This window comes from Pseudorca crassidens, chromosome 2, assembly GCF_039906515.1.
Source record: "Pseudorca crassidens isolate mPseCra1 chromosome 2, mPseCra1.hap1, whole genome shotgun sequence".
Taxonomy (NCBI): domain Eukaryota; kingdom Metazoa; phylum Chordata; class Mammalia; order Artiodactyla; family Delphinidae; genus Pseudorca; species Pseudorca crassidens.
Genome location: NC_090297.1, coordinates 6890630 through 6906059, shown reverse-complemented (window position 1 = coordinate 6906059; position 15430 = coordinate 6890630). Strand labels below are relative to the sequence as shown.

The following is a 15430-nucleotide window of genomic DNA, read 5'->3' as shown; positions in this document are numbered from 1 at the left end:
GCAATCGTAAACAATGCTGCTGTGAGCACTGAGGTGCACGTATCTTTTCGAATTAGAGTTTTCGGGGGTTTTTTGGGGGGAGGGGGGATATATACCCAGGAGTGGAATTGCTTGATCTATGGTAGTTCTATTTTTATTTTATTTTTTTGAGGAAACTCCGTACTGTGTTCCATAGTGGCTGCACCAGTTTACATTCCCACCAACAGTGTAGTGTGCAAGAGTTCCTTTTTCTCCACATCCTTGCCAACATTTATTTGTGGTCTGGTCTTTTTGATAATAGCCATTCTGACAGGTGTGAGATGACATCTCATTGTGATTTTGATTTGCATTTCCCTGATGATTAGTGATGTTGAGCGTCTTTTCAGGTGCCTGTTGGCCATCTGTATGTCTTCTTTGGAAAAATGTCTATTCATGTCTTCTGCCCATTTTTTAATCGGGCTTTTTGGTTTTCAGGGGGGTTGTTGTTGTTTTTTTGATATTGAGTTGTATGAGCTGTTTATATAGTTTGGATATTAATCCTTTATTGGTCATGTCAGTTGCAAATATTTTCTCTCATTCAGTAGGTTGTCTTTTCATTTTGTCAATGGTTTGCTGTGCAAAAGTTTTCAAGTTTAATTAGGTCCCATTTGTTTATTTCTGCTTTTGTTTCCTTTGTCTTAGGAGACAGATCAAAAAAATATTGCTTTGATTTATGGTCAAAGACTGTTCTGCCTGTGTTTTCTTCTCTGTACCTGTATATCCTTAAGCTAAAGACACACACACACACACACACACACACACACACAAACTTTAGACCATTTATTTTGAATATTCTTTTATCAACGTATCCATTTTTCTTTACATTTTGCAATGTGTACTATACTGTTAAAATGTGGTGTTGTTATGGCCAAACATTGCATTTCTAATCTTCCTTTGATGTTAGTGGTGAAGTAGACGCCCAGAAGAATGTGAGAGCATGTGAGTTGTCCTACTGGGTCACCCCTGTCCCCCCAGCTCCAGCCCTGTCTCTGGGTGTCTGGGTCCCCCCATGCAGGACAGGGGAACCTGGCAAGGCAAATGGTCTTGAGGACACCTGTGTGTGAGTTATTCAACCAGGCTGTGGGTAACAGAGTCAGCAGAGGGGAGCCCAGAACTCCAGGGGTGGAGAGAAGTGAGTGGTTGAGCCATGGTGACAATGCTGGGTCCCAGGCCAGAAGCTGATTGTACGTGGAAAACCAGTTCTCGGGTTCCGCGGGTCCGAAGTGAGGTACACAAAGGTCAGCGTGGCAGTTCAAGGAGGCTGGGCCTTGTTCCAGTCGTGAGCAGACTAGGTGGTGAGAAGGCCCTGGGCCTAAAGGTGTGGTGGAGGCGTGAGGGGGAGACACGTTTTAGCCGTACATGACCTTCCTCCACCATCATGGTGACAGCCAGCTGCTCAGGGAGTGTTGGCAGGAGATGCAGGGGTGTCGGGCCGGCAGCCTCCCTCCCGGCCTGGACTCTTCTTGTTTCCTGAGGTTAGCGGGAACGCTGGGTTAGGTTGTCTCATCCCTTTCTCTCTGGCCTTTGCAGAGTGTCCTTGGGGCAGCTTTCTGGGGTCTGGTGCCCGGGGTCAGCAGCCCGATCAAGGTAGCAGTGCAGAGACTCCCGGGCAGGTAAAGCGTGCTCCCAGGAAAGGAGGCGTGGACGCGAGATATTCTGCCCTCATTCTTCAGCTGTGTTAATGTTCTTTTCAAGTTATAACATTAGTAGCAGTGCTCATAAAAAGTCACACAGTTCAGAGGTAGATGAAGTTAATGGGTGGGGCCCCTTCCGACCTGCCTCTCCCCTTAGTCCCAGCTCCGCAGAGGCGGCCACTGTCGGCCTGGGCGTGGGGCCTTCCCATCCGCCCAGCTCTTGGGGTGGTTTCTGTTGACTGTTGGCTGAGCCTAATGGCAGAAAAACCTCCGGGATGGGCTCTGTATCCTTCCAGTCCCTGCGGGACTCACATCCAGACCCTCGGTTGCAGAGTCTGCAGTTAAGAGCCAGGGTGACCCCCAGATGCTGTCCCATCGGCCCAGCTCCGGTCCCTGGCGGCTCACCTGGCAGGAGCGACTGCGAATCCTGTTCCTCGGATGCCCCCCACGCTCAGGGGAGGCAGGGGATGGAGTCTGGCTGGACTCAGCTCGGGGGTCTCGGTCAGCTCCCAGCTTCCCTCAGTGCCCTGCCTTCATGTGATGAGAAGGTGGGCACAGGCTCTCCCTGCCCCATCCCCCTGTGCACTTGGACGTGTGGCTCCGGCGTGTCGCACTGGCCTGGCAGGTCAGGAACGCAGAAAGACGGCTTTAATGGGCAAGGCTCTTATTTATTGGGGCGAGACAAAGTAAGTGAAAGGTCGTTGACGCCCGGGAAGCACCTGCCACAGGTGAGGTCGTCTGCTGTGGTGGTGAGGACTCTCCATGGCTTTACTGGGAGGCCTCTGCAGCTGAACAGTGGCGGGGGGCGGGGGGTGTCAATTCTGAGGATTGGGACCCTTGGCTGGGGGCAGCTGGCAGCTCGCCCAAGCTGGAGTCTGTTCCTAGAGGCCGCTGCAAAGATACTGACCTGTGATCGCCTGGCTCGGCCGGTAGCAGGTGGCCCTCTGGGCTGAGGGATATGGCCAGTGATTAAATGTGACCATTTGTCCAGGACTTTTAAAGGAGAGAGGAAAATCTTCTTCGTGGTATTAGAGGCGTTTCCCAATCGCAGTACTGTTGCCATTTGGGGCGGGTCATTCTCTGCTGTGGGTCGGTGCTGTGCACGGTGAGATGTTATCAGCACGCCTGTACCCACGAGTTGCCAGGAGCATCCCTGCCTCCACTCGTGACCACCGATAAGGTCTCCAGACATTGCCAGATCTCCCCCCGGGGGGCAAAATCGCCCCCATTGAGAGCCACCGGCCTCGAAGATTCAGAATGGGCTTTCAGTGACCACTGCCTTGGCATGGTAAGCTGCTTCTCGCTTGGGTGCAGTTTTCTTTGTTCCTTTTCCAAGAAGCTGACCTCATCGAGCTCATTTGTTTGTTTCGTTGACTCATCCAGCTCTAACCACAAGCAGCCTTCCTACTTTGGGGGATCCCAAGTGACTTATCATGGGACTTTGTACGTAAATGTGAAAGATTCCTGTCTACCAGATTGGAGGCAGAGCGTTCAAGGGCAAGCAGGGCTCCCGCTGACAATTTTATTGTGAGCACCCTTGCAGTTCAGTTTTCTGAAATCGCCAAGCACTTCTCTCCCATTCGTTTAGGTCTTAGCCCAGTGACTAGCAGATGATGTAAGGGTCAGGGCGGTCTGAAGCTGGCCAGTGCTTGGGGGATTTTCTTGAGACCTCTGACCCGGGACTGGCGGGAGAAGAAGGCAGAGGACTGGCTGTTGGAGAGGGAGGATGGGGAGGCAGTCAGGTCCCCGGGGGACCCACCCAGAGTCACGCCTCGCTGCCGTGCGTCAGGACCCTTGAGCGGCGCCTGGCCTGTTTGTGGCCTCTCTTGGGGCCCCAGAGAAAGCCGCTGGCTTTGAGACGGGGCTTCACAAAGCACAGCGTAGACGTAACCCTGGGGTCGGAGGCCACGCCTTCTCCTACCCACGTTTGGTGATCGAGGCTGTAACCCGGAAGAAGGAGGCTGGGTTCTGTCTGAATTCCGCCACTGGTCCTCTCTTGGGCTCCTTTTCCTGCCTCAATTTTTATAAATTTTTATAAAGCGTAAGTGCAGAGGTCGGACAGCTTTGTGGTGGGTTATATCCAGGGCTCAGCAAGGTCAAGGAGTTAAGCTCTGTCTCTCACCGACTCCTTAGGGAAATGGGTTCCAGTTTCCTAGTGGGGGCTTTAGATCTTAGAATCTGCCTTGCACTCGAAAACTCTAGTTATCGGAAGATCTCAGTGTGCCCAGAGGCTCGACTTAATTGGCTGCCTCAGAAGCACGCGATCCCCACTGCCCACACCCCACCCCCGGCCCCCCTCCCGCCCGGCACCGCCTGTGGCCTCACACTCGGCCAGTGCCGAGAGTTCCGTGCTCGCTGTCAACTTACGCTGGACGGGCCAGAGAACAGTGCAAGGGAACAGAAGGGAACAAACAGAAGCTAGATCTGGCCGCCAAGTGCACTTCATCCTGGATTGGCAGGACGGTGATAGCCAGCGATGCTGCTGGACCAGATGCCACCAGCCCCACCGGCCATGCCCATCAGCCCCAGGTTAACACAGCAAGTCAGGACCTCCTCTCACAAACTAGACAGTTCCTGCTCCAGGTGCCCAGAGATCTTCACTGAAGGGTTGGAGCCATGAGGCATGGGTGGGCCTGTGGGTGCTCAGAGTGGAGTTTCCGGGGCGCCCGGAACTTGCCTTTTGTTCTGTGGGGCTGTTCTCCCTGCCTTCACCTGTGCCGGTGCTGGCAGAGCTCTGAGTCTTCCGGATTCCAGCGTCCGCAGTAGCCAGTCTGTCGACTGCTGGCGCAAAGCTGCTTTCCCAAAATAGCCACCCAGAGGGAAAGAGCAGCCCTGGAATTTGACCTTGACCGTCACCGTGAAGGCCCTGCCCAGGCTCACTGGTCCCACCTGCTTTCACCTTTGACCATCACTGAGACGCTGGGCGGACGTGGGCCTGGGTTTTTCCCTCTTCCCCTCCCTCCTTCCTCTTCCCTTTTGTTCTTTTCTCTACCAGCTTTAGATTTAGAATCCAGATGACTCAGGAGAGATGTTCCAGTGCCTGATTGGCTGGGGGGGCAGGTCACAGGGTGGGAGCAGAGTGGGGGAGACCCATGTGCTGGCAGTTCTCCGAAGGTGAACGCACACCTATGGCGGGCCCGGGCACTGGCAGTGAGCCCAGGCCTGGAGGTGTGGCGGAGAGCCTGGCAGGTCGGACAGGTGGAGCCAGCCCTGCGGCTGTAGGGCCACAGCTGAGGGTCTCATCCCGGGTCCACCCCAGCCCACAAACCAGGTAACCCACCGTCTTATCTTTTCTGCTGGTTCAGTTTGCTGTCAACTTCAGGCAACACTTATGACTTGAGAAAAAGGCCTTTGGGATTTTCAGGGGAAATCGTGAGCATGTTTGGAGAGGATTTGCTCTGTCTGTGTGTGGGAAACTTGACCTTGACGTTAGAAAAACAGGTCTAATTGTCCGGTCCTTGGTTCTGAAAAGCAAATTTCTTATGGAGCCTGGATGCTGAATGGCAAATCAGGAAGGCAGGGTCCAGAAACGATGAGATTTTTTTGTAACTGCAAATGGAGAGCCCGTGGAAGACTTTGTCGTGGTTAGGTGGGCTGTTTTCCTTTTCCATAAGGAGGATTCGGGCTGGGGGCTGCCTTGCCCTCAATCCCTACTCAGAGAAGCACGGGGAGTGCTGGGCTTCTCCCAAAACTCAAAATTTATATTACAGCCCTTGGGCTGGGTTTTATTTTGAAATTGTTTGAAGTTTCAAATCACCTCTCCTGTTCAGAAGACTAGACTTGTGAAAGCCGGTCTCCAGCACTCTCACCCAGATTTTATTTAGCCAGGGAGCTGTTCCCTTAGTCTTTGGGGGGATTTCTGGCCTGAGGGCAGGAAGGGAAAGAGCACAGGTCTGAAGAACAAACCCAGGACTACCCACCCCAAACAGGGACTGGTTTTGTCCTGTTTGGCGTCATTAAATCGTAAGTACCGCTTCCTCTCTTCCTCTCTTCCCCTCCCCTATCTGCCAGCATCCCGGAACATCACCCGGCTGCTCAGAGCAGATGCTGTGATGGTCTCAAATTGCCCTTGCACTTCACAGGGAGAGGACAGGAAAGCTGTTTCTGCTGTTGAAACTTTTGTGACAGAGACTTTTTTGTTAAGCGGTTTGCTTTTTTTAAAATTTTTATTCCAAGGTAATTTGTGGTGCCTGAATTGCTTAGATCATGCGATATATTGATTAGGATTCTTTCCCCTGCAAGTAGGAGAAAACTCTACTCAAAATGACAATCAGAACATTAAAATTTTTATAAATCATAAGTGCAGAGGTCGGGCAGCTTTGTGATGGGTTATATCCAGGGCTTAGCAAGGTCGGGGAATTAGGTTCTGTCCCTGTTTCTGCTCTGCCGTCCTCCACATACTGACTTGTCTCCCACCAGCTCCCCTCCTGCCTGGCTCTTCCTGGGGTCTCTCATTATAAGTGAGGAAGCCCTTCCCAAGGCCCTCCCCCGCTGACTTGCCCACACATCTCATTGGCCAGAATTATGCCTCGTGTCCAGCCCCAGCCAATTAGTGGCAAGGGAGGGGGTTATTGTGATGGAATTTGTGAGGCCCATCAGGGAGAGGAGGGTGGGTTACCTGAACCAAATCAGGGTCTGTGAGCAGAAGAGAGGGTGTGGATTTGGGGCGCTACCTGCTATCTGGAAATTTACATTTATTCAGATTTGTAACTGACTTGGGGGCAGTACCACAACTCTTGCTCCTAAAATATGTGTATTTTTTTATATTCGATCCTTAATGCAAGGGCAGTTTCAGATCATTGTGGGGTCCACTCTTAGCCTTTCACCTCCCAGGAGGCCCTCTTCCTTAAGCATCTGGGCCGGTGGTTTTTAAGAGTTTGAGTTCTCCTTCTCGATGAAACTGCTGCTCGAGGCTCCGTCCCTAAGAACCGGAATAGGAAACAGTAGGAGTTCTAAATATTCAGAGGTGTTAGGTGAACACGTCTCCAGCTCTGCAAAGGGCAGCAGCAACAGGGTTCTGGCTGGCAGCTCCCCAGAGCCATCTGCCATTTTCCCACAACACTGTGGGGTCCGCCAGGGATGGGCCTGCACCAGCATCACCTCCCAGGAACTCGCTGGAGTTTTCTCTTTTCTCCAGGGCAGGCACAGGTAGCTCCCAAACCTCAGGGAAAATGGAGGTGGTGGCTGCAACGCTGGGAAAGCTGGTTCCGATGGACACGGACCTGACAATAATTTTTGAGGTCTTTTTTTTTTTTTTTTGCCCCAACCCTGAGACCCCACTCTTAAGGCAGGTTTGTCTCTGCCCTCACTTTGACCTGGACTGAAATCACCTGAAGATCTGGAAGGATCTCTGACCTGCCATCACCTTCCTGCCACGGGGTCAGGTTTTCTGGATGAAATCAATGCAAGGACAGAAAAATTTCTTCCAGCTTTTGACATCACTGTGAAACGCAAGAGGACATTAGGGCTGGTATTAAACATCACGGATTCCTTTCAAAGCCTTTGCGGAGGTGTGTGCGATGCAAAACTGTAAGTCTTTCTGAGTACCGTGCTTCTTCCACCGGGACGGGCACTTCCAAAGCACTTGTTCTTGTGGTTCAGAACTGCTCACGGTTGTGATCTTGCGTGTCGTGATTTCCTGCCTGTCTCTCTCTCTCCATGGATCCCCCAAGGCCCAGGACATCCTCCTCATGGAGTCCTCAGCACCCGGTACATCACAGGCTCACAAGCCCGTATGTGACGGGTGGGTGCATGAAGGGGACATTCGTGCTTTCCAAAAGACGCGCTGTGGAATTAGGAAGGCTTCCTGAGTGAATTTCCACATCTCCGTGGACGGAGAGGGGGTCCTGCTTTCCCAGGAATCGTAACATCCAAGAGCCTTGTTACCAGAATCCACTTTTTCTTTAATGCTTAGAACTTAAGTGCTAGGAACTTAAAACGCCCCTGGTAAAGATGACTTCTGGTTTTCTTGTCTGCCCCCTGGTTCCCTGGCCCAGCAGCAGTGGCTTTGCAGCAAGATGTGTTAGGCTTGGGGCTCCAAAGGGCCCCTGTAAGAAGAGAAGTGAAGTCTGTTTAACATCACAGCTCTGAACTGAACTCCGGGCCTTTTAAACATCTTGTGTTAATGCAGCAGAAGCTCGCCTGGTAACTGGACCAAAGGCCTTTCAGTAGAAAGGAAAGTACATTGAAAAAGTATGTTCACTTGGGTTGTGACTTTCCAGGAAAGTCTGATTTGGTGAAAGACTGCTGACTTGGTGTGTTTTGTATTTCACGGAACACAGGAAATTGGGGACATTGACTGATTATTCACGCTAGCCTCCTCTCTCTGACTGAAGACTGTTCCTGAGGTCCCGGCCTCCTCTCTCTGGCTGAAAGATTGTCCTTTCCAGCTGAGGGCCCTGGCTGATCAGCCCTTGGTGCCTGGGCTGGGGGGTGGGGGGAGGCAGCCTCCCTAGGCAGACCCCTTCATCCAGGTAACTGCCTAGATTCAGAAAGTGGGGTTCTGCATGGAAATCGGGGGCAGGGTCTGCTTAGCTGTAGGAGGTCCATCTGGTTTGGCTTGGAGGCCTCCAGCTCCCCATCATGCTTTTCTGAGCCATGGTGTTTTTTGTTGTTGTTATTTTGTTCTGTTCTGTTTTTTTGTTTGCTTTTTGTCCACTCCACAAAGCCTGCAGGATCTTTGTTCCCCGACCAGGGATTGAACCCGGGTCCGGGCAGTGAAAGCACCGAGTCCTAACTGCTGGACCGCCAGGGAAGTCCCTGAGCCGTCTTTCCTTTCAAGACTGTTTCTGAGCCTGAGGGTGGGCTGGACCAGGACGTGGCAGGTCCCTTGTCTCCATCTTGCCACACTCTGTGACGCCGGCTCCAGACCGCTCGCTGCTGGGTTCAGGATGTGCCCCGCCCCAGGGAAACTCACTGGCCCTTCCACCTGAGCAGCAGTGCCACGTGCAGGTCTGCAGCCGGAGAGCTCACACCAGCCAGGCATGCCACAGCCCCTTTGCTTCCCCGTAGCTGTCTTTACCTTGGGAAGCCTGCCTCTGTTTCCAGTTTCCAGGGTCCTCCACCTGGGCCGGCCTAGGCTGGGAGTCCAGGGTGGGGGGAGCCTTTACTTGGACTCCTCTTGTCCCTGTATTTACCGGAGGACACGGTCACTGCAGAAAGTGCCTTTGGCCCCTTCCCAGACCTGCTGGATCGGAAGCTCCGCTGTGGGGCTGGGAATCTGCCCCTTTCCCAAGCTCCCAGGCGACTCTTTTTTTTCTTTTTTTAATTTATTCATTTATTTATTTATGGCTGCGTTGGGTCTTCGTTGCTATGCACGGGCTTCTCTTTAGTTGTGGCGAGCGTGGGGCTACTCTTCGTTGCGGTGCGCGGGCTTCTTATTGCGGTGGCTTCTCTTGCTGCGGAGCACGGGCTCCAGGCGCGCGGGCTTCGTTACTTGTGGCTCGCGGGCTCTAGAGCGCAGGCTCAGTAGTTGTGGCGCACGGGCTTAGCTGCTCCGCGGCATGTGGGATCTTCCCGGACCAGGGCTCGAACCAGTGTCCCCTGCATTGGCAGCCAGATTCTTCACCACCGCGCCAGCAGGGAAGCCCCCAGGCGACTCTCATGCATAGGAAAGCTGAGAACCGTTGCTTTAACCCGATAAATGTCCTCTGCCTGAACTTACCTTTGGGGTAGAATTGGACATATTGGGACATTTTTTCCACACTGAAAGATAACAATTAAGGTCTCGCCTGGCTTTTTATTTATTTTTTTAATTAAAAAAAAAATTGGGGGGCTTCCCTGCCCCAAAATGCCGCGGAGCAACTAAGCCCGTGAGCCACAACTACTGAAGCCTGTGCGCCTAGAGCCCATGCTCTGCAACAAGAGAAGCCACCGCAATGAGAAGCCCACGCACTGCAAGGAAGAGTAGCCCCCGCTCGCTGCAACTAGAGAAAACCCACGCACAGCAGTGAAGACCCAACACAGCCAAAAATAAATAAATAAATGAATTTATTTTTAAAAAGCTGCGCTGCGCGCCACGTGGGATCTTAGCTCCCCAGCCAGGGCTTGAACCCGCACCCCCCCTGCAATGGAAGCTCAGAGTCTTAACCACTGGACTGCCAGGAAGGTCCTCCCTGCGTTGCTTTTTGGACATAGCATTATGCGTTCACCTGTCTGGGGGCAGAGGACTGAGGTAAGAGGGCGCTCTCATCAGCCCCCACTGGACATTTCATAGCCAAGAAAGGACAAGCCTGCACCCTCCCCCTGCGGCGTGTGTGGGAGGCCCTCCCAGGGGCTTTCTCCTCTCAGGCAGAGAGATGGCGCTGGCTCAGGAGCTGCCTTCACCTGCATGCCCTTGCCTGGAACGCAGGTTTCTGGGACCTCCTGTGCTGGGGTAGGGGTCACACTGAGAACACCCCCTACATGTCCCCCCACCTACACAGGAGAGGAACTGTCCCATGGGTGGTCTGCATCCAAAGCTGTGAGTCATGAGATCTTTAGGCTGCCTCTCTGTGATGGTCAGTTCGAGGCATCCAGGTGGCCAGGCTGTAGGACCCGGGAACCCAACCAAACACTAATCTAGGTGCTGCTGTGAAGGCTGTCATCCACCATCAGTTGACTCTGAGTGAAGGTCATCCCAGAGAACTGGGTGGGCCTCATCCAATCAGATGAAAGCCTTAAGAGCACAGCTGGGGCTCCCGAGAAAGAAGAAATTCCGTGTGTGGACAGCAGCGCCGGCTCCGGCCCAGGAGTCTCCAGCCTGTGGATTTCAGCCTGGCCTACCAGCCCCTGCCATCACATGCGCCCATTTCTTGACATAAATCTCTTAATCCATGCCTCCTCTTCCAGAACTCTGACGGATCCAGTCTACCCAGTGCCAGGGATCGGGGAGCAGCCAGTGCCGCTTTATTCTGTTCCTTTTCATGTAGGCATGTGGATTTTATTTTATTTTATTTTATTTTTAATTAATTAATTTGTTTATTTTGGCTGCATTGGGTCTCTGTTGCTGCACACGGGCTTTCTCTAGTTGCAGCGAGCGGGGGCTTCTCTTTGTTGCGGTGTGCGGGCTTCTCACTGTGGTGGCTTCACTTGTTGTGGAGCACGGGCTCTAGATGCGCGGGCTTCAGTACTTGTGGCTCGCGGGCTCTAGAGCGCAGGCTCAGTAGTTGTGGTGCATGAGCTTGGTTGCTCCGCGGCATGTGGGATCTTCCCGGACCGGGGCACGAACCCGTGTCCCCTGCATTGGCGGGCGGGTTCTCAACCACTGCACCACCAGGGAAGCCCAGACATGCGGATTTTAAACTACCGTCATTTTCAAACTTCTTCTCTTCCAGTGAAGTGCTGACTTGTTTTTTTCTCCTGGTCAGTGGGCCAAGGGCCTGCCCTGCTGGGATGTGTTGCCGGTCTCAGCTTTCTCCTCCAGTCTCTCTTTCCTCCCTACATTTCTTTATCCGCAGGTCTTAGGGAGAGGCAGGACAGGCCTGCACGCCGTCATCAGCGGGGCCAGCTGTGAGTGTTTCTTTGGCAGTGTCTTAGCTGGTTGTTGTGAGTAATAATGAAGGAAGCAATCAGCAAGTATACTGCCCTAGAAGTGCTGCACGTTGTTGTGCCCAAGAGGGAAGAAACAGGCAAGACACTCGAGCCACGTGAGACGCCGGGACAGGACGTCGGAGGCTCTGCCCCGCCGTGTCGGCTGGTAAGGGCTGCCGGGGAAGCAAGCTCTCCGGCCCCCGGAGCTGGCCTGCTCACCGGTGTTGAAGGAAAAAGGCACACAGCCTGGGCCATGGGTCGTTTCTGGCTGGGAGAAGCTTGCACGTAGGAATGACGATCACCAGTGTTTATGAGCACTTTCTGTGTGTGAAGCCCTGTCCTAGGCATCCTAAATGTATTATCTCAGGAGTAAGAGTCTGTTGTTATCCCTGTCTTGCAGAGAAGAAACAGAAGTACAAAGAGCAGAAGTAACAAAGGATGGGAATTCCCTGGTGGTCCAGTGGTAAGGACTCCGCGCTTCCACTACAGGGAGCACAGGTTCGATCCCTTGGGGAACTAAGATCCCACAAGGCGCACAGCGTGGCCAAATAATAATAATAGATTTTTTTTTTAAAGTAACAAAGAATGCAGTTGATAGAAAGAGGGCCCAAGAGCCCAAGTCTGGCTCCAGACTCTGTACTCTTTTTTTTTTTAATTTTTGGCTGCACTCTGTGGCATGTAGGACCTTAGTTCCCTGACCAGGGATCGAACCTGCATTGGAAGGTGGAATCTTAACCACTGGACTGTCGGGGAAGTCCCCAGACTCTACTCTTAACCGTGGGCTCGTGTCCTTAGAGATGGGCCTAGGGTGGTGTCACTGTCCTGCGGACCCGCTTTGCCGAATGATTTGAACGTGGATACCCTCCACTCTCTCTCTGCATGAGGCAAATTTCAAATGCAGTCATACGCTTTGGAGACTGTTCCTGTGTGGGTATTAGGAGATGTGTCTGCCTTGGGGAGAGTTTTTCTTTTCAGCTGAAACCGGGCCCAGGAAGTTGATAAGGATGAGAAGCTGGTGGTGTTTTCTGCTCTGGTGGCTGATGAGAAAGGTTCCTCTAAGGGAGCTCAGCTGAGACAACAGTTCGGTTCTCTGGGTCCCACCAGCTCCACCTACCGATGCCAGCTTTGGGTCCAGTGGGCTGTGTGGCCACAGGAACTCGACCCAAGCCACCAGAAGATGGAGAACCAAGACACAGTGGTGGCTCTTCCAGGTCTTGGACCACGAGCCCGGGATAACTCATCAAGGGGCCCTGCACTTCCCCAGAGTCTGCTAAACCAGCCTTGGGTCCTTGCCTTTCTGCGCTAGGTGTCCGTGCTCATTGACATTGAGCTGTGAGTTCCCCGGTTCTCTGTCCCACTGATTTTCTCCATTGTTCTCCAATCTGGTGCTTATAGGAATTCACCCATGTCCCTGAGGCGAAACCACGTGCCAGTGGCTGACGCCTCTGACCCCAATGACTAAGACAAAGCCTCCAAGGTCCAGGAAGCGATGGGTAACTTTCATGCAGACCAAGGACAGCGCTTGCTGTGACCCCCCAGCCTCTGCATGTCCCCTGCTGCTACCCTCCCAGGGTACCTCCCCTGCTCGTGCCCACCCACCTGGACCCCATCCCTTAGCTCTGTCTTGCCTTTCTCAGTGCTTCCAAACGCTGGAGGAGAGAGGAGCCTATTTCCATTCTGACCACTTTATAAGAACCAGAGGGCTCTTAGAGAGGTTTTCTGGGATTTGGAATTGACCCTTGGTCTTGACACACTCTGGCGGATAGGCCCCTCCTCCAGCCTAAGCCAGTCCTCTTTCTCTTACTGCTGGAGAGCAAAGCAAGCAGCCAAAGCGGATTCCTGTGGGGACTGTTCTGTTCCTCCTCTGCTCCAGGGGCTGGCTTCAGAGACGGTCCCTTTGTCATGCATATTGCACCGGCCACGCCCACGCCCATGTGGCCACAGCTCCCCCTCTGCTGCGCCACGCCCCACCCCCACCCAGCAGTGCGTGGGCTGCAGCGGGGCCACCGAATGCCTGGGATGCCGGCTGCAGTGACAGAGCGGGCCCCGATCCCTCACGGGAGTTTTGACCGAGGCAGCATTTGGGATCGCTTATGAGCTGAAATCTTTACATTTTTCCCCAGTTTTAGGCTGAAGTAAAGAATGCCTGCCTTTTCCAACCACCAACCCTTGAACTTCTAAGACAAAGGGACCACACCCTTGGATTATGATCTAACTAGGCTATGAATTTGAGTTCAGGTAAAATTATTTGCAAAGTAACCTCTTTTCCTACCTAGCTAGAAACAAGAAAAATCATCCTTCTCTGACAGGCAGAGGTCACCTGTAGACATTCCTGGATAATCAGTCAGGAAACAGAAACAGCAGACAGTCTCTGCTTCCCTGCGGGTCTTGGATAAAACTGATGTCTTTGTGGCAATTGAATTCACTTATGCAGTCTTTAGAGCAGATGGATAGAATATTTCTGTCGTCTTTCTATTTGATAGTAATAGAAGAAATGTAGTGGGATATACATCTAGCTCTTTATCTCCACTCCTGCAGAGACAGGAGGGATGATGTTGTGAGTTTAGAATATATTGGGACAAAGAGAGCTACTTCTCTCTCTCTCTGTCTCTTTCTCTCTCTCTCTCTCTCTCTCTCTCTCTCTCTCACACACACACACACACACACATTCGTGTGCACGCATGCACCCTGGCCCCGAATTTGGGGAGTTCAAAGTCCAGTAAGTTGAGGATATCCAGACCCGGGGCAGAGTGCACTTCTGCTTTTGAGAACGAATGGGCAGATTCTAGTTTGTAGTTGGTGGGTCGGAGAGAGGGATCAAGAATTTCATAGTTGGACTTGGCGTTTGGAGGCAGGTGGAGTTAGATGCAAATTTTATGTTTTGGGGGAAAGTATTTGATCTTCTTGACTGTGAGGCAAAGTGAGGGTTAAAAATATATATTTGATTAAAAATATATATGCATATATATTTAATAAGCTCTGTGGATCATACTAATATCAATTTCCTGGTTTCAGTATAGTCCTATAGTTATACAAGGTGTTACTTCTGGGAGAAACTGGCTGAAAGGTACACAGGATCTCTCTGTACCCTTTTTTTTTTTTTTTCAATTTTCTGTAAATCCATGATTATGTCAAAATAAAAAGTTACAACATATATATTTGACAGAATGCTGTGTGGTACCCTGGATTGGATCCTGGAACAGAAGAAGGACATGAGTAGAAAAACTAGAAAACCCAAGAAAGATCTTTAACATTTGCCAATGTTAATTTCTTAGTTTTAACAGCTGTACCATGGTTGTGTAAAACGTTAACATTTAAAAGAAACTGGATAAAGGATATGAGGGAATTCTCTGTGCTATCCTTTGTAACTTTTCTGTAAATCTAAAATTATTCCAAAATAAAAAGTTTATTAAAAACAAAAATGTGTATATGTATATACACATATGTATTACATTTATATTTAAACACGTCTACGCAACCAGTGCCTTTAAAAATACACTTTCTTTAGACGAGGCATCAGATGGTGCCTCTGAGATGAGTTGATAATTAAGGGCCCTTTCAACAAACGAACTGCAGGATCATTTTGTTCCCTAATTTGTCTGTATGGCCAGAGGGACCCTACAGAGCTCTTAAAACCCAGTAGGAACCCTGAATTCTCCCGTGTCTGAGTCACACATTAGGGAGAGTTCATTGTAATACAGTCCCACTTTCTGGATCAGAAACTGAGGCATGGACGAGAACTGATGTAATTTAGATTGAGATTTCCTGGAATATTTAAAAGCAAATTCTTTTCTGCTTTCCAAGCTTGTGCTCGCACACGCACAAAATAATCTATAAACTGTAGCTGTTATACATTTAAGGGGGGAAAAACCCGAAATGACCTTTGTCACTCTTTTCTGGGGCTCTCCGAAGGATCCACGGTTAAAATTGGTGGGTATGATGGGGAATCCAGTCAAAATGAAAGTATTAATTCAGCGCCTAGTCCATGCCCTCCACTTGGCAGGGTACTACCAGGGATGCCCAAGGACTAGTGGGCATTGGGGGTTTTTGCTGCCCAGCATCCTCTTCTAGCAGCACCTGCCCGGTCCTTGGGAAAACCGCTCATCCCACTAGATGCAGTCCGGGGGCTCCCCTGGCCAGTGTGAGTCTTTGTGAGCTTGGGGTGCAGATGAGGCATGCTTGCAGTTCACTGGTCCCACTGCACACCTTCAAAGGGGCATCACTCTGGCCCCCTGGGTCCCCCAAGCTCCTGGCCCCATCCTGGGCCT

The 15430-nt window shown here is 51.6% G+C and overlaps 1 long non-coding RNA gene across 4 annotated transcripts; it reads left to right on the top strand.

Annotated features, from left to right (window-relative positions):
• The first annotated feature begins 2185 nt into the window (after positions 1 to 2185).
• On the top strand, positions 2186 to 14584 carry LOC137214897 (uncharacterized). 4 transcript variants are annotated; one of them, XR_010939047.1, is made up of 4 exons: positions 9537 to 12655; positions 13286 to 13400; positions 14178 to 14229; positions 14329 to 14584. It is a non-coding gene; the product is annotated as an uncharacterized lncRNA (long non-coding RNA). The 4 variants fall into 4 exon arrangements; XR_010939044.1 differs by having other exon boundaries at positions 14178 to 14584; XR_010939045.1 differs by having other exon boundaries at positions 9538 to 12655; positions 13286 to 14229.
• Positions 14585 to 15430: the final 846 nt, after the last annotated feature.